The sequence below is a fragment of the Oncorhynchus gorbuscha genome, unplaced genomic scaffold (genome assembly GCF_021184085.1).
Source record: "Oncorhynchus gorbuscha isolate QuinsamMale2020 ecotype Even-year unplaced genomic scaffold, OgorEven_v1.0 Un_scaffold_961, whole genome shotgun sequence".
NCBI classification, from domain to species: domain Eukaryota; kingdom Metazoa; phylum Chordata; class Actinopteri; order Salmoniformes; family Salmonidae; genus Oncorhynchus; species Oncorhynchus gorbuscha.
Window position 1 is genome coordinate 183,256 of NW_025745896.1, and position 26,742 is coordinate 209,997.

Sequence of the window (26,742 nt, forward strand, 5' to 3'; positions counted from 1 at the left end):
TTTTCGATAATCATGGATTTATCGGTGGAGACCGTGTTACCTAGCCTCAGTGCAGTGGGCAGCTGGGAGGAGGTGCTCTTGTTCTCCATGGACTTCACAGTGTCCCAGAACTTTTTGGAGTTGGAGCTACAGGATGCAAACTTCTGCCTGAAGAAGCTGGCCTTAGCTTTCCTGACTGACTGCCTTTATTGGTTCCTGACTTCCCTGAACAGTTGCATATCACGGGGACTATTCATTACATTTACATTTACATTTAAGTAATTTAGCAGACGCTCTTATCCAGAGCGACTTACAAATTGGTGCATTCACCTTATGACATCCAGTGGAACAGTCACTTTACAATAGTGCATCTAAATCTTAAAGGGGGGGTGAGAGGGAATACCGTGTCTCCGGAAGGTGGTGATTGACTCCGCTGTCCTGGCGTTGTGAGGGAGTTTGTTCCACCATTGGGGGGCCAGAGCAGCGAACAGTTTTGACTGGGCTGAGCGGGAACTGTACTTCCTCAGTGGTAGGGAGGCGAGCAGGCCAGAGGTGGATGAACGCAGTGCCCTTGTTTGGGTGTAGGGCCTGATCAGAGCCTGGAGGTACTGAGGTGCCGTTCCCCTCACAGCTCCGTAGGCAAGCACCATGGTCTTGTAGCGGATGCGAGCTTCAACTGGAAGCCAGTGGAGAGAACGGAGGAGCGGGGTGACGTGAGAGAACTTGGGAAGGTTGAACACCAGACGGGCTGCTGCGTTCTGGATGAGTTGAAGGGGTTTAATGGCACAGGCAGGGAGCCCAGCCAACAGCGAGTTGCAGTAATCCAGACGGGAGATGACAAGTTCCTGGATTAGGACCTGCGCCGCTTCCTGTGTGAGGCAGGGTCGTACTCTGCGGATGTTGTAGAGCATGAACCTACAGGAACGGGCCACCGCCTTGATGTTGGTTGAGAACGACAGGGTGTTGTCCAGGATCACGCCAAGGTTCTTAGCGCTCTGGGAGGAGGACACAATGGAGTTGTCAACCGTGATGGCGAGATCATGGAATGGGCAGTCCGTCCCCTGGAGGAAGAGCAGCTCCGTCTTGCCGAGGTTCAGCTTGAGGTGGTGATCCGTCATCCACACTGATATGTCTGCCAGACATGCAGAGATGCGATTCGCCACCTGGTCATCAGAAGGGGGAAAGGAGAAGATTAGTTGTGTGTCGTCTGCATAGCAATGATAGGAGAGACCATGTGAGGTTATGACAGAGCCAAGTGACTTGGTGTATAGCGAGAATAGGAGAGGGCCTAGAACAGAGCCCTGGGGGACACCAGTGGTGAGAGCGCGTGGTGAGGAGACAGATTCTCGCCACGCCACCTGGTAGGAGCGACCTGTCAGGTAGGACGCAATCCAAGCGTGGGCCGCGCCGGAGATGCCCAACTCGGAGAGGGTGGAGAGGAGGATCTGATGGTTCACAGTATCGAAGGCAGCCGATAGATCTAGAAGGATGAGAGCAGAGGAGAGAGAGTTAGCTTTAGCAGTGCGGAGCGCCTCCGTGATACAGAGGAGAGCAGTCCCAGTTGAATGACTAGTCTTGAAACCTGACTGATTTGGATCAAGAAGGTCATTCAGAGAGAGATAGCGGGAGAGCTGGCCAAGGACGGCACGTTCAAGAGTTTTGGAGAGAAAAGAAAGAAGGGATACTGGTCTGTAATTGTTGACATCGGAGGGATCGAGTGTAGGTTTTTTCAGAAGGGGTGCAACTCTCGCTCTCTTGAAGACGGAAGGGACGTAGCCAGCGGTCAGGGATGAGTTGATGAGCGAGGTGAGGTAAGGGAGAAGGTCTCCGGAAATGGTCTGGAGAAGAGAGGAGGGGATAGGGTCAAGCGGGCAGGTTGTTGGGCGGCCGGCCGTCACAAGACGCGAGATTTCATCTGGAGAGAGAGGGGAGAAAGAGGTCAGAGCACAGGGTAGGGCAGTGTGAGCAGAACCAGCGGTGTCGTTTGACTTAGCAAACGAGGATCGGATGTCGTCGACCTTCTTTTCAAAATGGTTGACGAAGTCATCTGCAGAGAGGGAGGAGGGGGGGGGGGATTCAGGAGGGAGGAGAAGGTGGCAAAGAGCTTCCTAGGGTTAGAGGCAGATGCTTGGAATTTAGCGTGGTAGAAAGTGGCTTTAGCAGCGGAGACAGAGGAGGAAAATGTAGAGAGGAGGGAGTGAAAGGATGCCAGGTCCGCAGGGAGGCGAGGGACATAGAGAGTCAAAGGATGCAGAGAGGGAGGAGAGGAGGGTTGAGGAGGCAGAATCAGGAGATAGGTTGGAGAAGGTTTGAGCGGAGGGAAGAGATGATAGGATGGAAGAGGAGAGAGTAGCGGGGGAGAGAGAGCGAAGGTTGGGACGGTGCGATACCATCCGAGTAGGGGCAGTGTGGGAGGTGTTGGATGAGAGCGAGAGGGAAAAGGATACAAGGTAGTGGTCGGAGACTTGGAGTGGAGTTGCAATGAGGTTAGTGGAAGAACAGCATCTAGTAAAGATGAGGTCGAGCGTATTGCCTGCCTTGTGAGTAGGGGGGGAAGGTGAGAGGGTGAGGTCAAAAGAGGAGAGGAGTGGAAAGAAGGAGGCAGAGAGGAATGAGTCAAAGGTAGACGTGGGGAGGTTAAAATCGCCCAGAACTGTGAGAGGTGAGCCGTCCTCAGGAAAGGAGCTTATCAAGGCATCAAGCTCATTGATGAACTCTCCGAGGGAACCTGGAGGGCGATAAATGATAAGGATGTTAAGCTTGAAAGGGCTGGTAACTGTGACAGCATGGAATTCAAAGGAGGCGATAGACAGATGGGTAAGGGGAGAAAGAGAGAATGACCACTTGGGAGAGATGAGGATCCCGGTGCCACCACCCCGCTGACCAGAAGCTCTCGGGGTGTGCGAGAACACGTGGGCGGACGAAGAGAGAGCAGTAGGAGTAGCAGTGTTGTCTGTGGTGATCCATGTTTCCGTCAGTGCCAAGAAGTCGAGGGACTGGAGGGAGGCATAGGCTGAGATGAACTCTGCCTTGTTGACCGCAGATCGGCAGTTCCAGAGGTTACCGGAGACCTGGAACTCCACGTGGGTCGTGCGCGCTGGGACCACCAGATTAGGGTGGCCGCGGCCACGCGGTGTGGAGCGTTTGTATAGTCTGTGCAGAGAGGAGAGAACAGGGATAAACAGACACATAGTTGACAGGCTACAGAAGAGGCTACGCTAATGCAACAGGATGTTTTTGTGCTGGTCGAGGGCAGTCAGGTCTGGAGTGAACCAAGGGATGTATCTGTTCTTGGTTCTGCATTTTTTGAACGGAGCATGCTTATCTATAATAATAATAATAATAATAATAATAATATATGCCATTTAGCAAAATGGTGAGGAAGTTACTTTTAAAGATTGACCAGGCATCCTCATGAGGTCAATGTCCTTCCAGGATACCCGGGCCAGGTCAATTAGAAAGGCCTGCTCACAGAAGTGTTTTAGGGAGCGTTTGACAGTGATGAGGGGTGGTCGTTTGACTGCGGCTCCATGGCGGATACAGGCAATGAGGCAGTGATCGCTGAGATCCTGGTTGAAGACAGCGGAGGTGTATTTGGAGGGCCAGTTTGTCAGGATGACGTCTATGAGGGTGCCCTTGTTTACAGAGTTAGGGTTGTACCTGGTGGGTTCCTTGATGTTTTGTGTGAGATTGAGGGCATCTAGCTTAGATTGTAGGACTGCCAGGGTGTTAAGCATATCCCAGTTTCGGTCACCTAACAGAACAAACTCTGAAGCTAGATGGGGGGCGATCAATTCACAAATGGTGTCTAGGGCACAACTGGGAGCTGAGGGGGGTCGGTAGCAGGCGGCAACAGTGAGAGACTTATTTCTGGAGAGAGTAATTTTCAAAATTAGTAGTTCGAACTGTTTGGGTATGGACCTGGAAAGTATGACATTACTTTGCAGGCTATCTCTGCAGTAGACTGCAACTCCTCCCCCTTTGGCAGTTCTATCTTGACGGAAGATGTTATAGTTGGGTATGGAAATCTCTGAATTTTTGGTGGCCTTCCTGAGCCAGGATTCAGACACGGCAAGGAAATCAGGGTTAGCAGAGTGTGCTAAAGCAGTGAGTAAAACAAACTTAGGGAGGAGGCTTCTGATGTTGACATGCATGAAACCAAGGCTTTTTTGATCACAGAAGTCAACAAATGAGGGTGCCTGGGGACATGCAGGGCCTGGGTTTACCTCCACATCACCCGGGGAACAGAGAAGGAGTAGTATGAGGGTGCGGCTAAAGGCTATCAAAACTGGTCGCCTAGAACGTTGGGGACAGAGAATAAGAGGAGCAGGTTTCTGGGCATGGTAGAATATATTCAGGGCATAATGCGCAGACAGGGGTATGGTGGGGTGCGGGTACAGCGGAGGTAAGCCCAGGCACTGGGTGATGATGAGAGAGGTTGTATCTCTGGACATGCTGGTTGTAATGGGTGAGTGGGGGGTGGGACAAAGGAGGTAACAGGGGTATGAAGAGTGGAACTAGGGGCTCCATTGTGAACTAAAACAATGATAACTAACCTGAACAACAGTATACAAGGCATATTGACATTTGAGAGAGACATACAGCGAGGCATACAGTAATCACAGGTGTTGATTTGGGAAAGCTAGTTAAAACAGTAGGTGAGGCTAATCAGCTAGCACAACAAACAGCAGGTAAAATGGCGTTGACTAGGCAACGGGGCCGACAGATAAAACAAACAAGCAGAATGGAGTACCGTGATTAATGGACAGTCCAGCGTGCATCAGCTATGTAGCCAAGAGATCAGTGTCCAGGGGGCAGCGGTGGATGGGCAGGGAAGCTGGACTGGCGAGTGTTATCCAGGTTAAAAAAACTAACAATGACTAAATAGCTTGTAGCTAGTTAGCTGGTTAGCGTCTGGAGGTTCTTGAGTATGTTTTGTTGTAGTCTCTGTTATTGGTAATGGTGAGAGGTTAACATGTTTTGTTGTAGTATCTGTTATTGGTAATGGTGAGAGGTTAGAGTGTTGTGTTGTAGCCTCTGTAACTTTCTCACTCATTATTATTAATGATTTGTTAATGATTTGTATTAGTCATGGCATCATCAGGATTAATTAGTAGTGTTTACAAACATTTTATCTACTCTCTTAGACAGAATACTCATCATACACCATTCAGTTTCTATTGGGCAAAACACTACCAAAACAAACTGCAAATGAGTCAATGTCACCTCATATGAAACATTTGATCTCAAATCCAAAATGCTGGAGTATAGAGTCACATTTAAAATGTCAGCTTCACTGTCAAAATAGATATGGTGTTGGCTTTATTCTCAATACAATCTAAGTCTGATACCTCACTGTCTGTCGTTTGACTGATACTGCTTTTTAAACTGGTCTGATCAGTGCTCAAATATTTGTAGTATACATTTTTCTCTCTACAATAAATATTATGATCATTTATAATCATGAAACATTCCTTCATTTATGAAAAGCTGATGAATCTGAACGTTAAAAACAAATATACTGCCACTATTTTCGCCACCTAAGAATATCAGTGTGATTTTAATATGAATTGACTCTTTGCAGGCTGTCAGGCTGTCTAGTCACAGAGGAAGGCTGTGCTTCTCTGGTCTCAGCTCTGAGGTCAAACCCCTCACACCTGAGAGAGCTGGATCTGAGGAACAATGACCTGAAGGATTCAGGAGTGAAGCTGCTCTCTGCTGGACTGGGGAATCCCCGCTGTAAACTGGAGACTCTGAGGTCAGTATTCCTGTAGTTGGTCAACAAGTGATAACTGTTCACCAGATCCACATGTGTTTACCAGGCACACATAGTCCACACCATATGTGTTTGGACAGTGAATTGTAGTTTTACATTTGGTGCTATTCTCCAGCATTTTGGATTTGAGATATAATGTTTCATATTAGGAGACAGTACAGAATGTCACCTTTTATTTAATTAATGGACAGTTATCTGTTATTGGTAATGGTGAGAGGTTAGGATGTTTGGTTGTAGCCTCTGTTATTGGTAATGGTGAGAGGTTAGCATGTTTTGTTGTAGCCTCTGTTATTGGTAATGGTGAGAGGTTAGCATGTTTTGTTGTAGCCTCTGTTATTGGTAATGGTGAGAGGTTAGCATGTTTTGTTGTGGTCTCTGTTATTGGTAATGGTGAGAGGTTAGCATGTTTTGTTGTATCCCCTGTTTAGAGAAAAATATTTATTATTGAAAAACTTTTTGAATCAATGTATTTATTTTCACATTAGTATAACATTATGACCATACAAATCTTGGAGACGGAAGATGAATATATATGTTCTTTGAGAGAATAAGCCAATTGCATCTGCAATTGTCCCTCTACACGACTTGTGTTAATTTAACAGTGTGTTTGTGAAGTCATGATGATCTCTTTGCAACAACAAGTGATAACTAATCAACAGATCCACATGTGTTTACCAGGCACACATAGTCCACACCATATGAGAGGTTAGCATGTTTTGTTGTAGCCTCTGTTATTGGTAATGGTGAGGTAATGGTGAGAGGTTAGCATGTTTTGTTGTATCCTCTGTTATTGGTAATGGCGAGAGGTTAGCATGTTTTGTTGTAGCCTCTGTTATTGGTAATGGTGAGAGGTTAGTATGTTTTGTTGTAGTCTCTGTTATTGGAAATGGTGAGAGGTTAGCATGTTTTGTTGTAGTCTCTGTTATTGGTAATGGTGAGAGGTTAGCATGTTTTGTTGTAGCCTCTGTTATTGGTAATGGAGAGAGGTTAGCATGTTTTGTTGTAGTCTCTGTTATTGGTAATGGAGAGAGGTTAGCATGTTTTGTTGTAGTCTCTGTTATTGGAAATGGTGAGAGGTTAGCATGTTTTGTTGTAGTCTCTGTTATTGGTAATGGAGAGAGGTTAGCATGTTTTGTTGTAGTCTCTGTTATTGGAAATGGTGAGAGGTTAGCATGTTTTGTTGTAGTCTCTGTTATTGGTAATGGTGAGAGGTTAGCATGTTTTGTTGTAGCCTCTGTTATTGGTAATGGTGAGAGGTGAGCATGTTTTGTTGTAGCCTCTGTTATTGGTAATGGTGAGAGGTTAGTATGTTTTGTTGTAACCTCTGTTATTGGTAATGGTTAGAGGTTAGCATGTTTTGTTGTATCCTCTGTTATTGGTAATGGTGAGAGGTTAGCATGTTTTGTTGTAGCCTCTGTTATTGGTAATGGTGAGGTAATGGTGAGAGGTTAGCATGTTTTGTTGTATCCTCTGTTATTGGTAATGGTGAGGTAATGGTGAGAGGTTAGCATGTTTTGTTGTAGCCTCTGTTATTGGTAATGGTGAGAGGTTAGCATGTTTTGTTGTAGCCTCTGTTATTGGTAATGGTGAGAGGTTAGCATGTTTTGTTGTATCCTCTGTTATTGGTAATGGTGAGAGGTTAGCATGTTTTGTTGTAGCCTCTGTTATTGGTAATGGTGAGGTAATGGTGAGAGGTTAGCATGTTTTGTTGTAGCCTCTGTTATTGGTAATGGTGAGGTAATGGTGAGAGGTTAGCATGTTTTGTTGTAGCCTCTGTTATTGGTAATGGTGAGAGGTTAGCATGTTTTGTTGTATCCTCTGTTATTGGTAATGGTGAGAGGTTAGCATGTTTTGTTGTTTATTTCACCTTTATTTAACCAGGTAGGCAAGTTGAGAACAAGTTTTCATTTACAATTGCGACCTGGCCAAGATAAAGCAAAGCAGTTCAACACAAACAACAACACAGGGTTACACATGAAGTAAAACAAACATACAGTCAATAATACAGTAGAAGCAAGTCTATATACGATGTGAGCAAATGAGGTGATATAAGGGAGGTAAAGGCAAAAAAAGGCCATGGTGGCGAAGTAAATACAATATAGCAAGTAAAACACTGGAATGGTAGATTTGCATTGAAAGAATGTGCAAAGTAGAGATAGAAATAATGGGGTGCAAAGGAGCAAAATAAATAAATAAATACATTTCGGAAAGAGGTGGTTGTTTGGGCTAAATTATAGGTGGGCTATGTACAGGTGCAGTAAACTCTGAGCTGCTCTGACAGTTGGTGCTTAATAAAGCTAGTGAGGGAGATAAGTGTTTCCAGTTTCAGAGATTTTTGTAGTTCGTTCCTGTCATTGGCAGCAGAGAACTGGAAGGAGAGGCGGCCAAAGAAATAATTGGTTTTGGGGTGACCAGAGAGATATACCTGGTGGAGCGCATGCTACAGGTGGGTGATGCTATGGTGACCAGCAAGCTGAGATAAGGGGGGACTTTACGTAGCAGGGTCTTGTAGATGACATGGAGCCAGTGGGTTTGGCGATGAGAATGAAGCGAGGGCCAGCCAACGAGAGTGTACAGGTCGCAATGGTGCGTAGTACATGGGGCTTTGGTGACAAAACGGATGGCACTGTGATAGACTGCATCCAATTTGTTGAGTAGGGTATTGGAGGCTATTTTGTAAATGACATCGCCGAAGTCGAGGATTAGTAGGATGGTCAGTTTTACAAGGGTATGTTTGGCAAAATGAGTGAAGGATGCTTTGTTTGCGAAATAGGAAGCCAATTCTAGATTTAACTTTGGATTGGAGATGTTTGATGTGGGTCTGGAAGGAGAGTTTACAGTCTAACCGGACACCTCGGTATTTGTAGTTGTCCACATATTCTAAGTCAGAGCCGTCCAGAGTAGTGATGTTGGACAGGCGGGCAGGTGCAGGCAGTTGAAGACTGACTTGAGATGTTAGCATGTTTTGTTGTAGCCTCTGTTATTGGTAATGGTGAGAGGTTAGTATGTTTTGTTGTAGCCTCTGTTATTGGTAATGGTGAGAGGTTAGCATGTTTTGTTGTATCCTCTGTTATTGGTAATGGTGAGAGGTTAGCATGTTTTGTTGTAGCCTCTGTTATTGGTAATGGTGAGAGGTTAGCATGTTTTGTTGTATCCTCTGTTATTGGTAATGGTGAGAGGTTAGCATGTTTTGTTGTAGTGTCTGTTATCAGTAATGGAGAAAGGTTAGCATGTTTTGTTGTAGCCTCTGTTATTGGTAATGGTGAGAGGTTAGTATGTTTTGTTGTAGCCTCTGTTATTGGTAATGGTGAGAGGTTAGTATGTTTTGTTGTAGCCTCCGTTATTGGTAATGGTGAGAGGTTAGTATGTTTTTTTGTAGCCTCTGTTATTGGTAATGGTGAGAGGTTAGTATGTTTTGTTGTAGCCTCTGTTATTGGTAATGGTGAGAGGTTAGTATGTTTTGTTGTAGCCTCTGTTATTGGTAATGGTGAGAGGTTAGTATGTTTTGTTGTAGCCTCTGTTATTGGTAATGGTGAGAGGTTAGCATGTTTTGTTGTAGCCTCTGTTATTTACATTTACATTTAAGTCATTTAGCAGACGCTCTTATCCAGAGCGACTTACAAATTGGTGCATTCACCTTATGACATCCAGTGGAACAGCCACTTTACAATAGTGCATCTAAATCTTTTAAGGGGGGGGTGAGAAGGATTACTTTATCCTATCCTAGGTATTCCTTAAAGAGATGGGGTTTCAGGTGTCTCCGGAAGGTGGTGATTGACTCCGCTGTCCTGGCGTCGTGAGGGAGTTTGTTCCACCATTGGGGGGCCAGAGCAGTGAACAGTTTTGACTGGGCTGAGCGGGAACTGTACTTCCTCAGTGGTAGGGAGGCGAGCAGGCCAGAGGTGGATGAACGCAGTGCCCTTGTTTGGGTGTAGGGCCTGATCAGAGCCTGGAGGTACTGAGGTGCCGTTCCCCTCACAGCTCCGTAGGCAAGCACCATGGTCTTGTAGCGGATGCGAGCTTCAACTGGAAGCCAGTGGAGAGAGCGGAGGAGCGGGGTGACGTGAGAGAACTTGGGAAGGTTGAACACCAGACGGGCTGCGGCGTTCTGGATGAGTTGTAGGGGTTTAATGGCACAGGCAGGGAGCCCAGCCAACAGCGAGTTGCAGTAATCCAGACGGGAGATGACAAGTGCCTGGATTAGGACCTGCGCCGCTTCCTGTGTGAGGCAGGGTCGTACTCTGCGGATGTTGTAGAGCATGAACCTACAGGAACGGGCCACCGCCTTGATGTTAGTTGAGAACGACAGGGTGTTGTCCAGGATCACGCCAAGGTTCTTGGCGCTCTGGGAGGAGGACACAATGGAGTTGTCAACCGTGATGGCGAGATCATGGAACGGGCAGTCCTTCCCCGGGAGGAAGAGCAGCTCCGTCTTGCCGAGGTTCAGCTTGAGGTGGTGATCCGTCATCCACACTGATATGTCTGCCAGACATGCAGAGATGCGATTCGCCACCTGGTCATCAGAAGGGGGAAAGGAGAAGATTAATTGTGTGTCGTCTGCATAGCAATGATAGGATAGACCATGTGAGGTTATGACAGAGCCAAGTGACTTGGTGTATAGCGAGAATAGGAGAGGGCCTAGAACAGAGCCCTGGGGGACACCAGTGGTGAGAGCGCGTGGTGAGGAGACAGATTCTCGCCACGCCACCTGGTAGGAGCGACCTGTCAGGTAGGACGCAATCCAAGCGTGGGCCGCGCCGGAGATGCCCAACTCGGAGAGGGTGGAGAGGAGGATCTGATGGTTCACAGTATCGAAGGCAGCCGATACATTTAGAAGGATGAGAGCAGAGGAGAGAGAGTTAGCTTTAGCAGTGCGGAGCGCCTCCGTGATACAGAGGAGAGCAGTCTCAGTTGAATGACTAGTCTTGAAATCACAATCACATGGTATCAGACCTATGGTTTCATAGGGTAACCCTAACCCTAACCCTAACCCCTAACCCTAACCCCTAACCCTAACCCTAACCCTAACCCTAACCCTAACCCCTGACCCCCCTGTCTCAGCCTCCAGTATTTATGCTGCAGTAGTTTATGTGTCGGGGGGCTAGGGTCAGTTTGTTATATCTGGAGTATTTCTCCTGTCCTATTCGGAGCTGTGTGAATTTAAGTTTGCTCTCTCTAATTCTCTCCTTTTCTCTTTCTTTCTCTCTCTCAGAGGACCTGAGCCCTAGGACCATGCCTCAGGACTACCTGACATGATGACTCCTTGCTGTCCCCAGTCCACCTGGCCGTGCTGCTGCTCCAGTTTCAACTGTTCTGCCTTATTATTATTTGACCATGCTGGTCATTTATGAACATAAGAACATCTTGGCCATGTTATGTTATAATCTCCACCCGGCACAGCCAGAAGAAGACTGGCCACCCCACATAGCCTGGTTCCTCTCTAGGTTTCTTCCTAGGTTTTGGACTTTCCAGGGAGTTTTTCCTAGCAACCGTGCTTCTACACCTGCATTGCTTGCTGTTTGGGGTTTTAGGCTGGGTTTCTGTACAGCACTTTGAGATATCAGCTGATGTACGAAGGGCTATATAAATAAATTTGATTTGATTTGATTTGATATGCCGAGGAACTTAAAACTAGCTACCCTCTCCACTACTGTTCCATCGATGTGGATAGGGGGGTGTTCCCTCTGCTGTTTCCTGAAGTCCACAATCATCTCCTTAGTTTTGTTGACGTTGAGTGTGAGGTTATTTTCCGGAAATGGTCTGGAGAAGAGAGGAGGGTATAGGGTCACGCGTGCAGGTTGTTGGGCGGCCGGCCATCACAAGACACGAGATTTCATCTGGAGAGAGAGGGGAGAAAGAGGTCAGAGCACAGGGTAGGGCAGTGTGAGCAGAACCAGCGGTGTCGTTTGACTTAGCAAACGAGGATCGGATGTCGTCGACCTTCTTTTCAAAATGGTTGACGAAGTCATCTGCAGAGAGGGAGGAGAGGGGGGGAGGAGGATTCAGGAGGGAGGTGAAGGTGGCAAAGAGCTTCCTAGGGTTAGAGGCAGATGCTTGGAATTTAGAGTGGTAGAAAGTGGCTTTAGCAGCAGAGACAGAGGAGGAAAATGTAGAGAGGAGGGAGTGAAAGGATGCCAGGTCCGCAGGGAGGCGAGTTTTCCTCTATTTCCGCTCGGCTGCCCGGAGCCCTGTTCTGTGAGCTCGCAATGAGTCGTCGAGCCACGGAGCGGGAGGGGAGGACCGAGCCGGCCTGGAGGATAGGGGACATAGAGAGTCAAAGGATGCAGAAAGGGAGGAGAGGAGGGTTGAGGAGGCAGAATCAGGAGATAGGTTGGAGAAGGTTTGAGAGGGAAGAGATGATAGGATGGAAGAGAAGAGAGTAGCGGGGGAGAGAGAGCGAAGGTTGGGACGGCGCGATACCATCCGAGTAGGGGCAGTGTGGGAAGTGTTGGATGAGAGCGAGAGGGAAAAGGATACAAGGTAGTGGTCGGAGACTTTGGAGGGGAGTTGATATTGGTAATGGTGAGAGGTTATCATGTTTTGTTGTAGTCTCTGTTATTAGTAATGGTGAGAGGTTAGCATGTTTTGTTGTAGTCTGTTATTGGTAATGGTGAGAGGTTAGCATGTTTTGTTGTAGCCTCTGTAACTCTCTCACTCATTATTATTCATGATCTTTCTCAATCATGGCAGTCACAGGCTTGATGTTGTTATTGTGTTCAAAGAATATGGGACCAACTTGTGACTACTTTAATAGTCTATGAGTGGTCAGAAATCTTATGACTTCAAATAGGGGGACTAGATACACAAAGGGCTAGATACATTAAATTAAGTGCTTTTATTTTTCTAAATGTTGAAATGAAAATACCCTCAAATAAATGTTGACATTATATACTGTCACCTCATGTGAAACATTTGATCCCAAGTCCAACATTTTGGAGTATAGAGACACATGTAAAATGTTTGTTTCACTGTCAAAATAGATATGGTGTGGACTGTATACTCAATACAATCTAAATCTGATACCTCACTGTCCAAATAGATATGGTGTGGACTGTATACTCAATACAATCTAAATCTGATACCTCACTGTCTAAATAGATATGGTGTGGACTGTATACTCAATACAATCTAAATCTGATACCTCACTGTCTAAATAGATATGGTGTGGACTGTATACTCAATACAATCTAAATCTGATACCTCACTGTGTGTCTTTTGACTGATACTGCTTTTTAAACTGGTCTGGTCAGTCTACTATAATATTTGTACTATATATGTTTCTCTCTACAAGTAATATTATGATAATTTATAATAATGATACATTCATTTATGAATAGATATGACAGGTTTCAGAACACCGATATATCTGAATATGTTGAATATGTCACCACCAAAGAATAGCAGTGTGGTTTTAATATGATTTGACTCTTTGCAGGCTATCAGGCTGTCTGGTCACAGAGGAAGGCTGTGCTTCTCTGGTCTCAGTTCTGAGGTCAAACCCCTCACACCTGAGAGAGCTGGACCTGAGCTACAATCACCCAGGAGACAAAGGAGTCAGACTGCTCTCTGCTGGACTGGAGGATCCACACTGCAGACTGGAGAAACTCAAGTATGTAGAGGGTTTATGTCAATGTTCACATTCTTAACTTCTTGACTGCCCATCCCTTAAACGGGATAATTGTCATCAGCAACCGCTGAATAGCATAGCGCCTCAGTCAAATAATATTACAAAAAATATTCATATTCATGAAATCACAAGTGCAATATTGCAAAACACAATTTAGCCTTTTGTTAATCCACCTGTCATCTCATATTTTGAAATTATGCTTTACAGCGAAAGCAATCCAAGCTTCTTATCGATCGCATGATAAAACATTAAGTACACTTAGATTCAGGTAGCTTGGTCACGAAAATCAGATTAATCGTTTACCTTTGATGATCTTCGGATGTTTTCACTCACGAGACTCCCAGTTACACAACAAATGTTCCATAAAGATTATGTTTAGATTCAAAATACCTCAGTTTGTTTGTCGCGTTATGTTCAGAAATCCACAGGAAAGAGCGGTCACAAAAACGCAGATGAAAATTCCAAATAGTTTCCATAATGTCCACAGAAACATGTCAAACGTTTTTTTTTTATAATCAATTAGCCTGTGGGCTATGCGATTTCAAACAATCTACAGTTTTTGTTTTAAAGAAGCTACTTCAAATGTACTTTAGTGAAAGCTTCCCCAGCTTCCCCAGCCTTATGGACACGCCTATGCCTTCTAATTGTGGCATAAACACAACCAGTCATTATGTTTTCATCTGATTGTCAAACAATCACTTAACCAAGGCGCTCCTGTAGCCTACCTGCACACATTCCTCAGGTTGTTTTTAAAATATATAATCAATAATATATCAACCGCAAATGTCTTTCACAGTAGGAGAGGGAAAAACAATAGCTGTCCATATTCTGTTGCGCGAGCAAAACTCATGTGACCACTTGACACAATGTCATCGTTCTGGCTCATTTTTCAAAATAAAAGCCTGAACCTATGTCTGAAGACTGTTGACACCTGGTTGATATCCCTTTAAATGGAGCAATGTGAGGCTATGGAACATGTATACTACTTCCGGCGCCGACAGAGATGGCCGCCTCGCTTCGCGTTCCTAGGAAACTATGCAGTTTTTTGTTTTTTTTACGTGTTATTTCTTACATTAGTACCCCAGGTCATCTTAGGTTTCGTTACATACAGTCGAGAAGAACTACTGAACATAAGAGCAGCGTCAACTCACCATCAGTACGACCAAGAATATGACTTTCGCGAAGCGGATCCTGCGTTCTGCCTTTCACCCAGGACAACGGAATGGATCCCAGCCGGCGACCCCAAAAAACAACTTTGAAAAAGGGGAAAACGAACCGGTCCTCTGGTAGACTCCGGAGACGGGCACATTGTGCACCACTCCCTAGCATTCTCCTCGCCAATGTCCAGTCTCTTGACAACAAGGTTGATGAAATCCGAGCAAGGGTAGCATTCCAGAGGGACATCAGAGACTGTAACGTTCTTTGCTTCACGGAAACATGGCTCACTGGAGAGACGCTTTCGGAGACGGTGCAGCCAGCTGGTTTCTCCACGTATCGCGCCGACAGAAACAAACATCTTTCTGGTAAGAAGAGGGGCGGGAGCATATGCTTTATGGTTAACGGGACATGGTGTGATCATAACAACATACAGGAACTCAAGTCCTTCTGTTAACCTGATTTAGAATTCCTCAAAATCAAATGTAGACCGCATTATCTACCAAGGGAATTCTCTTCGATTATAATCACAGCCGTATATATTCCCCCCCAAGCAGACACATCGATGGCTCTGAACAAACTTTATTTGACTCTTTGCAAACTGGAATCCATATATCCGGAGGCTGCATTCATTGTAGCTGGGGATTTTAACAAGGCTAATCTGAAAACAAGACTCCCTAAAGTTTATCAGCATATCGATTGCGCAACCTGGGCTGGAAAAACCTTGGATCATTGCTATTCCAACTTCCGCGACGCATATAAGGCCCTGCCCCGCCCTCCTTTCGGAAAAGCTGAGCACGACTCCATTTTGCTGATCCCTGCCTACAGACAGAAACTAAAACAAGAAGCTCCCGCGCTGAGATCTGTTCAACGCTGGTCCGACCAATCTGATTCCACACTCCAAGACTGCTTCCATCACGTGGACTGGGATATGTTCCGTATTGCGTCAGACGACAACATTGACGAATACGCTGATTCGGTGTGCGAGTTCATTAGAACGTGCATTGAAGATGTCGTTCCCATAGCAATGATTAAAACATTCCCAAACCAGAAACCGTGGATTGATGGCAGCGTGAAACTGAAAGCGCGAACCACTGCTTTTAATCAGGGCAAGGTGACTGGAAACATGACCGAATACAAACAGTGTAACTATTCCCTCCGCAAGGCAATCAAACAAGCTAAGCGTCAGTATAGAGACAAAGTAGAATCTCAATTCAACGGCTCAGACACAAGAGGTATGTGGCAGGGTCTACAGTCAATCACGGATTACAAAAAGAAATCCAGCCCAGTCACGGACCAGGATGTCTTGCTCCCAGGCAGACTAAATAACTTTTTTGCCCGCTTTGAGGACAATACAATGCCACTGACACTGCCTGCAACTAAAACATGCGGACTCTCCTTCACTGCAGCCGACGTGAGGAAAACATTTAAACGTGTCAACCCTCGCAAGGCTGCAGGCCCAGACGGCATCCCCAGCCGCGCCCTCAGAGCATGCGCAGACCAGCTGGCTGGTGTGTTTATGGACATATTCAATCAATCCCTATCCCAGTCTGTTGTTCCCACATGCTTCAAGAGGGCCACCATTGTTCCTATTCCCAAGAAAGCTAAGGTTGCTGAGCTAAATGACTACCGCCCCGTAGCACTCACTTCTGTCATCATGAAGTGCTTTGAGAGACTAGTCAAGGATCATATCACCTCCACCCTACCTGACACCCTAGACCCACTCCGATTTGCTTACCGCCCAAATAGGTCCACAGACGATGCAATCTCAACCACACTGCACACTGCCCTAACCCATCTGGACAAGAGGAATACCTATGTGAGAATGCTGTTCATCGACTACAGCTCGGCATTTAACACCATAGTGCCCTCCAAGCTCGTCATCAAGCTCGAGACCCTGGGTCTCGACCCCGCCCTGTGCAACTGGGTACTGGACTTCCTGACGGGCCACCCCAGGTGGTGAGGGTAGGCAACAACATCTCCACCCCGCTGATCCTCAACACTGGGGCCCCACAAGGGTGCGTTCTGAGCCCTCTCCTGTACTCCCTGTTCACCCACGACTGTGTGGCCACGCATGCCTCCAACTCAATCATCAAGTTTGCGGACGACACAACAGTGGTAGGCTTGATTACCAACAACGACGAGACGGCCTACAGGGAGGAGGTGAGGGCCCTCAGAGTGTGGTGTCAGGAAAATAACCTCACACTCAACGTCAACAAAACTAAGGAGATGATTGTGGACTTCAGGAAACAGCAGAGGGAACACCCCCCTATCCACATCGATGGAACAGTAGTGGAGAGGGTAGCAAGTTTTAAGTTCCTCGGCATACACATCACAGACAAACTGAATTGGTCCACCCACACAGACAGCATTGTAAAGAAGGCGCAGCAGCGCCTCTTCAACCTCAGGAGGCGGAAGAAATTTGGCTTGTCACCAAAAGCACTCACAAACTTCTATAGATGCACAATCGAAAGCATCCTGTCGGGCTGTATCACCGCCTGGTACGGCAACTGCTCCGTCCTCAACCGTAAGGCTCTCCAGAGGGTAGTGAGGTCTGCACAACGCATCACCGGGGGCAAACTACCTGCCCTCCAGGACACCTACACCACCCGATGTTACAGGAAGGCCATAAAGATCATCAAGGACAACAACCACCCAAGCCACTGCCTGTTCACCCCGCTATCATCCAGAAGGCGAGGTCAGTACAGGTGCATCAAAGCTGAGACCGAGAGACTGAAAAACAGCTTCTATCTCAAGGCCATCAGATTGTTAAACAGCCACCACTAACATTGAGTGGCTGCTGCCAACAAACTGACTCAACTCCAGCCACTTTAATAATGGGAATTGATGGAAAATGATGGAAAATATATCACTAGCCACTTTAAACAATGCTACCTAATATAATGTTTACATACCCTACATTATTCATCTCATATGTATATGTATATACTGTACTCTATATCATCTACTGCATCCTTATGTAATACATGTATCACTAGCCACTTTAACTATGCCACTTTGTTTACATACTCATCTCATATGTATATACTGCACTCAATACCATCTACTGTATCTTGCCTATGCCGCTCTGTACCATCACTCATTCATATATCTAATGTACAGATTCCTTATCCCCTTACACTTGTGTCTATAAGGTAGTAGTTTTGGATTTGTTAGCTAGATTACTTGTTGGTTATCACTGCATTGTCGGAACTAGAAGCACAAGCATTTCGCTACACTCGCACTAACATCTGCTAACCATGTGTATGTGACAAATAACATCTGCTAACCATGTGTATGTGACCAATAACATCTGCTAACCATGTGTATGTGACCAATAACATCTGCTAACCATGTGTATGTGACCAATAACATCTGCTAACCATGTGTATGTGACCAATAACATCTGCTAACCATGTGTATGTGACCAATAACATCTGCTAACCATGTGTATGTGACCATGATAACATCTGCTATGGCATATATTATTTATTATTATTATTATTATATTATGTGTATGTGACCAATAACATCTGCTAACCATGTGTATGTGACCAATAACATCTGCTAACCATGTGTATGTGACCAATAACATCTGCTAACCATGTGTATGTGACCAATAACATCTGCTAACCATGTGTATGTGACCAATAACATCTGCTAACCATGTGTATGTGACCAATAACATCTGCTAACCATGTGTATGTGACCAATAACATCTGCTAACCATGTGTATGTGACCAATAACATCTGCTAACCATGTGTATGTGACCAATAACATCTGCTAACCATGTGTATGTGACCAATAACATCTGCTAACCATGTGTATGTGACCAATAACATCTGCTAACCATGTGTATGGGACCAATAACATCTGCTAACCATGTGTATGTGACCAATAACATCTGCTAACCATGTGTATGTGACCAATAACATCTGCTAACCATGTGTATGTGACCAATAACATCTGCTAACCATGTGTATGTGACCAATAACATCTGCTAACCATGTGTATGTGACCAATAACATCTGCTAACCATGTGTATGTAACCAATAACATCTGCTAACCATGTGTATGTGACCAATAACATCTGCTAACCATGTGTATGTGACCAATAACATCTGCTAACCATGTGTATGTGACCAATAACATCTGCTAACCATGTGTATGTGACCAATAACATCTGCTAACCATGTGTATGTGACCAATAACATCTGCTAACCATGTGTATGTGACCAATAACATCTGCTAACCATGTGTATGTGACCAATAACATCTGCTAACCATGTGTATGTGACCAATAACATCTGCTAACCATGTGTATGTGACCAATAACATCTGCTAACCATGTGTATGTGACCAATAACATCTGCTAACCATGTGTATGTGACCAATAACATCTGCTAACCATGTGTATGTGACCAATAACATCTGCTAACCATGTGTATGTGACCAATACCATCTGCTAACCCTGTGTATGTGACCAATAACATCTGCTAACCATGTGTATGTGACCAATAACATCTGCTAACCATGTGTATGTGACCAATAACATCTGCTAACCATGTGTATGTGACCAATAACATCTGCTAACCATGTGTATGTGACCAATAACATCTGCTAACCATGTGTATGTGACAAATAACATCTGCTAACCATGTGTATGTGACCAATAACATCTGCTAACCATGTGTATGTGACCAATAACATCTGCTAACCATGTGTATGTGACCAATAACATCTGCTAACCATGTGTATGTAACCAATAACATCTGCTAACCATGTGTATGTGACCAATAACATCTGCTAACCATGTGTATGTGACAAATCAAATGTGATTTGGTTTGATTTGATGGAGTTTTCAAAATAGAAGCAACTTCCTGGTTTGATTTTTCTCAGGGTTTCGCCTGCAATATCAGTTCTGTTATACTCACAGACAATAGAGTGTTTAGAGTGTTTTCTATCATAATCTGTCAATTATATGCGTATTCTAGCATCTGGTCCTGAGGAATAGGCCTTTACTTTTCTTAACATAAAAATAGTGCTCCCTAGCTTCAAGAGGTTTTATCACCACTTGGACAAAGTTATATGCTGACTGGGTGTGAGTGTGTGTCCTGTGTGTGTGTGTGTCCTGTGTGTGTGTGTCCTGCGTGTGTGTCCTGTGTGTGTGTGTGTCCTGTGTGTGTGTGTGTGTGTGTGTGTGTGTGTGTGTGTGTGTGTGTGTGTGTGTGTGTGTGTGTGTGTGTGTGTGTGTGTGTGTGTGTGTGTGTGTGTGTGTGTGTGTGTGTGTGTGTGTGTGTGTGTGTGTGTGTGTGTGTGTGTGTGTGTGTCCAGTGTGTGTGTGTGTGTGTGTGTGTGTGTGTGTGTGTGTGTGTGTGTGTGTGTGTGTGTGTGTGTGTGTGTGTGTGTGTGTGTGTGTGTGTGTGTGTGTGTGTGTGTGTGTGTGTGTGTGTGTGTGTGTGTGTGTGTGTGTGTGTGTGTGTGTGTGTGTGTGTGTGTGTGTGTGTGTGTGTGTGTGTGTGTGTGTGTGTGTGTGTGTGTGTGTGTGTGTGTGTGTGTGTGTGTGTGCGTGTGTGTGTGTGTGTGTTTTTGTGTGAGAGTTAACATGACTTTCGATAAGAATGACACACACAGCTCTGATTCCATGTCCTGCTTTGTGTTTCAATGAGGTCTCAGTGGAATAGTGACTCTCTGAGAGATACGAGTTGCTGTGTAAACTTTTGTTATTGACCAAATACTTATTTTCCACCATAATTTGCAAATAAATAAATTAAAAATGTGATTTTCTGGATTTTCTTCCTCATTTTGTCTGTCATAGTTGAAGTGTACCTATGATGAAAATTACAGGCCTCTCTCGTCTTTTTAAGTGGGAGAACTTGCACAATTGGAGGCTGACGAAATACTTTTTTGCCCCACTGTAGTTGGCCAAGCCTGTGTTAACACAATGTGTTGGGCCTCATTATGAATGGTTAAGGTTTGGGATAGAGTTTAAACATTAAGTTTAGGGCCTCATTATGAATGGTTAACACCTGTTAGGGATGATGCGAATTTTCGCAGCTTTTCGCAGCTTTTTGTTAAAAATCGCGCAACATTTCAAAGACTTGCTACTCATGCCAGGAATATAGTATATGCATATGATAAGTATGTGTGTATAGAAAACACTCTGAAGTCTCTAAACCTGGTTAAATAGTGTCTGTGGCTATAACAGAACGTGCTTAGGAGTAAAAATCCCTGGGAAAACTGTTCACCAAAAACACAAAAAAATATTCATCCGCCAGTCAATGTATTGTTTAAGGCGAGAGAAAATAGATGAGGATCCGATTAGAATCCCTACAGCTTCCACACGATGTCGCCAGTACTGGCATTTCATGGCTGCTTTATCCTTGGTGGGATGACGTATAGGCACTTCCTGTCTTGGGGCGCACCGGAGGATGTTATGAAAGTGAAAACATGGAGGATACAGATCGCCCCGTGATCAATCTGATAGATTATTAACGTTTATTAATACCTAAAGTTGGTTTAGAAAAGTAGTTTGAAGTGATTTGTAAAAGTTTATAGGCAACTTTTGTCATTTTAAAAAATGAAGTTGCGTCTTGTAATGGGGAATATTCCTGGATCAGACCGGTCTTCAGAAAATGACATTTTGGCTATACAATAACGGATTTAATCGGGAAAAAGACCCAATTGTGATGTTTATGGGACATATAGGAGTGCCAACAGAGAAGCTCGTCAAAGGTAATGAATGTTTTATATTTTATTTCTGCGTTTTGTGTAGCGCCGGCTACCGCAAAATCTTTTGTTTAGGTCTCGTTCTGATATTTTGGGGGGTGCATGCAAACAGATAATAGCTTCTCATGCTTTCGCCGAAAAGCAATTTACAAATCTGACATGTTGGCTAGATTCACAACGAGTGTAGCTTTAATTTAGTATCTTGCATGTGTGTTTTAATGAAAGTTTGAGTTTTATCAAAAACTATAGGTGGCGCTCTAAAATTTCCGCTGATTTGGTTCCTGCACAGGAACACCCATCCATAAGGTTTGGGATAGAGTTTAAACATTAAGATTAGGGCCTCATTATGAATGCTTAAGGTTTGGGATAGAGTTAAAACAGAATGTTTAGGGCCTCATTATGAATGGTTAAGCTTTGGGATAGAGTTTAAACATTAAGATTAGGGCCTCATTATGAATGGTTAAGGTTTGGGATAGAGTTTAAAGAGTGTCTCTAAGACTGGGATCAACCTTCTGGTCCAGAGTCATGGGGTTACCCCCCCATCCACCACCCTCTAACTCTATCCTTGAGATCAACCATCTGGTCTAGAGTCACGGGGTTACCCCCTGGACACACAGACAAACTGGACACACACACACACTGGACACACCCACACTTGACACACACACTCCCACACTGGACACACACAAACTGGACAAACACACACTGGACACACACACTGGACACACACACGCTGGACACACACACGCTGGACACACACACTGGACACACACACACACACTGGACACACACACACACTGGACACACACACACACACTGGACACACACACACACTGGACACACACTGGACACACACACACTGGACACGGACACACACACACACACACTGGACACACACTGGACACACGCACACTGGACACACACACACTGGACACACACACACACTGGACACACACACACACTGGACACAAACACACACTGGACACACACACACACACAGTGGACACACACACACTGGACACACACACAGACAAACATTCGCTTGATATATGCTATATGTGTGTGTGTCATATATCACTAACAACTTTAAACAATGCTACCTTATATAATGTTACTTACCCTACATTATTCATCTCATATGCATATGTATATACTGTACTCTACATCATCGACTGCATCCTTATGTAACACATGTATCACTAGCCACTTTAACTATGCCACTTTGTTTACTTTGTCTACACACTCATCTCATATGTATATACTGTACTCGATACCATCTACTGTATGCTGCTCTGTACCATCACTCATTCATATATCCTTATGTACATGTTCCTTATCCCCTTACACTGTGTATAAGACAGTAGTTTTGGAATTGTTAGTTAGATTACTTGTTGGTTATCACTGCATTGTCGGAACTAGAAGCACAAGCATTTCGCTACACTCACATTTAACATCTGCTAACCATGTGTATGTGACAAATAAAATTGGATTTGATTTGATTTGTGTGTGTGTGTGTGTGTGTGTGTGTGTGTGTGTGTGTGTGTGTGTGTGTGTGTGTGTGTGTGTGTGTGTGTGTGTGTGTGTGTGTGTGTGTGTGTGTGTGTGTGTGTGTGTGTGTGTGTGTGTGTGTGTGTGTGTGTGTGTGTGTGTGTATCCGTCAATGACTGTCTGTTCTTCTGCTTACCGCTACATGGTGGAGAGAACAGAATGAAACCTGGACTTAGAAAATGTGAGTGTTGACTGCTGTGAAGAATATGACTAAGAATAAGTCTTAATTCAAGTAAGGGAAGACCCCCCTGTATTGGACAAAAATTAATGGCAAGTTATTGGCAGTGAGCAAACCATATACACATTGTCCAATACCACCCAATTTGGCGTTGATTCATCCAAAGTGTATTGCAAATGCCATATGGCAATTGCCAATTGTAACACTTAAAAAATTCAACAGATGGCGAATCTGCTCCACCGTGGTTTTTCATATTGGAAATGTCACCCAAGTCAACGTCCAAAAGCAAAATTTTGAAAAAATGAAATTTTTGTCAAAAACTTATCACCCCTTAAAAAAGTGCTTTCTGGACCGTTTTTCGAAATTCTTTCGATTTTTATTGTCAATTACACATGTGTAAGAACTGTATGAATATACTTTTGTCCAATTTTATTATCACAATTTTTTTTTTTTTTTACATGCGCATAAGCAATATGTTTTGTCCATTTTCAATATGATTTCATAGCAAGTCAAAAGTCAAAAGTCAAAAATGTCAAAATTTTGTAAAAAACTTCACACACCCTTAAAAAAGTGCTTTCTGGACCGTTTTTCGAAATTCTTTCGATTTTTTGGTCAACTACACATGTGTAAGAACTGTATGAATATACTTTTGTCCAATTTTATTATCATATTTTTTAAATATTTTTTTTTAAATTGTGCATAAGGAATTTTTTTGTGGGCCAAATGCCATAAGAAATTTGACATGCTCAAAAATCCTGCAGAAATGCAAAATTGACTGGCCTGATGAACTCGGGATGGCCGGGCAGTGATAGTTGCTCATTTCCATCGCTCGTTATATTGACTTCATCATGTCCATTTTGTGATGTTTTTTCACTATAGAATCATATTGCAAATGCACGTGCATTTGCAATATGTTTCAATGTGCATTTACCATATGAAATTTGACATGCTCAAAAATGCAAAATTGACTGGCCTGATGAACACAGGATGGCCGAGCAGTGAGAGTTGTACCTTTCCATCACTCGTTGTGTTGATTTCATCATGTCCATTTGTTTATGTTTTCTCACTTTTGCAAAGTCACTGTGCATTTGCAATATGGTTCAATGGGCATGTACCATCACGAATTTGTCATGCTATAAAACTCCTGCAGGAATGTGAAATTGACTGGCCCGATGAACTCGGGATGGCTGGGCAGTGATAGTTGTTCCTTTCCATCACTCGTTGTGTTGATTTCATCATGTCCATTTGGTGATGTTTTTTCACTATAGAATCATATTGCAAATGCACGTGCAATGTTGTGCAACTGGTAACCCAAAAATTAAAATATGGTTGTAAATGCATTTACCGGGACTCCTATTATCCATGCCCGCTATGGGAATACCCTACTACGGCCCTCTATCTATGGGGGCAGTCCTGAGTGCTTTATGGACTGTTTAATAGTCTGATGGATACGCATTGTTGTGCAACTGGTGATTGAAAATAGGCACCTGGTAACCCAAAAATAAAAATATGGTTGTGAATGCATTTACCGGTCATTCTGATATTAATGCCCGCTATGGGAACACAGGATGGCCGGGCAGTGATAGTTGTTCCTTTCCATCACTCGTTGTGTTGATTTCATCATGTCCATTAGGTGATGTTTTTTCACTATAGAATCATATTGCAAGTGCACGTGCATTTGCAATATGGTTCAATGGGCATGTACCATCACGAATTTGTCATGCTATAAAACTCCTGCAGGAATGTGAAATTGACTGGCCCGATGAACTCGGGATGGCTGGGCAGTGATAGTTGTTCCTTTCCATCACTCGTTGTGTTGATTTCATCATGTCCATTTGGTGATGTTTTTTCACTATAGAATCATATTGCAAATGCACGTGCAATGTTGTGCAACTGGTAACCCAAAAATTAAAATATGGTTGTAAATGCATTTACCGGGACTCCTATTATCCATGCCCGCTATGGGAATACCCTACTACGGCCCTCTATCTATGGGGGCAGTCCTGAGTGCTTTATGGACTGTTTAATAGTCTGATGGATACGCATTGTTGTGCAACTGGTGATTGAAAATAGGCACCTGGTAACCCAAAAATAAAAATATGGTTGTGAATGCATTTACCGGTCATTCTGATATTAATGCCCGCTATGGGAACACAGGATGGCCGGGCAGTGATAGTTGTTCCTTTCCATCACTCGTTGTGTTGATTTCATCATGTCCATTAGGTGATGTTTTTTCACTATAGAATCATATTGCAAGTGCACGTGCATTTGCAATATGGTTCAATGGAAAATGACCATATGAAATTTGACATGCTCAAAAATCCTGCAGAAATGCCAAATTGACTGGCCTGATGAACACAGGATGGCCGAGCAGTGAGAGTTGTACCTTTCCATCACTCGTTGTGTTGATTTCATCATGTCCATTTGTTTATGTTTTCTCACTTTTGCAAATTCACTGTGCATTTGCTATATGGTTCAATGGGCAGGTACCGTCACGAATTTGTCATGCTATAAAAATCCTGCAGGAATGTGAAATTGACTGCCCCGATGAACTCGGGATGGCTGGGCAGTGATTCTGGTTCATCTCAATGGCTCGTTAGGGTTGATTTCAGAATGTCACTTTTGGTGATGGTACCTCACTGTTTAAACATATTGCAAATGGACAAGAGTCACCAGCAAGTCACCGTCCATCAGTCAATTAGATATCATTCTGACACCAAACTAATACAAACTGACACTAAACCCACTTTTTCCAACCTGTTTAGTAGCCAACTATCACATACTTCAGAGCTGGCCCAAAATTCACAACGCCTTTGGTTCAAACCATAAAAAAAACTATAAAACACATAGTTACGTTCTAGCTGCGGGTCCATTTCTTATGTTACGTGTAGGCCTAGCTGAGGCGACCCCGAATCCCAAGTTTCGGCTCGATCAGTCATTTGGTGTCCGAGCAAAACCCTAATTGGTGCTGAAAATCCACTTTTTTCCATGACTTGCTACGGGGTCCTTGAATGAGCTATCGGACAGAAACGTTGGGGTCTGTCTATATGGGCCGAGACAGTCGCAATGCACCTAGTCTTGTGTCTCAGAGACATTTCTAAATGTCGCCATTTTCGTAATGGTCAAAATGAATTGAAGTCATTGCAAATGTACGAAGCTGTTTCTCGGTCCGAGAACCGTCTAGAGCCACGTAACTCAACACGCACTATCGACCTGAGGTCTAGAACAGGATTCTAAAGTTTCGGAACTCTAGGTCTGACGGTTCTTTAAAAGTTCCAACAAGGTTAACTAATGCAGGCAGTGTATGTCTCTACGCACCCCAATGGGTCCCTACTTCCAAGCTGTGTGTATGTGTGATTTAATTTTCCTTTGAAATTTTATGGGAGAAATGACTGATTTACAGTTCATGGGGGTTGTCTAATCACATATATGAAGTTTTGGAAAGATCTGACTTTTTTAACCCCTCGAAACAGCCCAAGAGACACCAATTATGGCACTTCCGGTTGGCACAGGAAGCTATAAGTCAACACATATCCTCACTGGGGTATGCTTTTACAGAATCCTGAGTTTTAAGTCCTTACGTTAAGAATTGACTGATTTACACAGGGTTGAATGCACTATGTCTATCAAACTGCAGGCAGGTAATGGAAAAACACTTTTAGGGTGATTTTATCCACTTCCGGTTGGTCCAGGAAGCTTAGAATCAACACAGGTAGACCTCATACTGGCCTGATGGACTGTTACCAAAG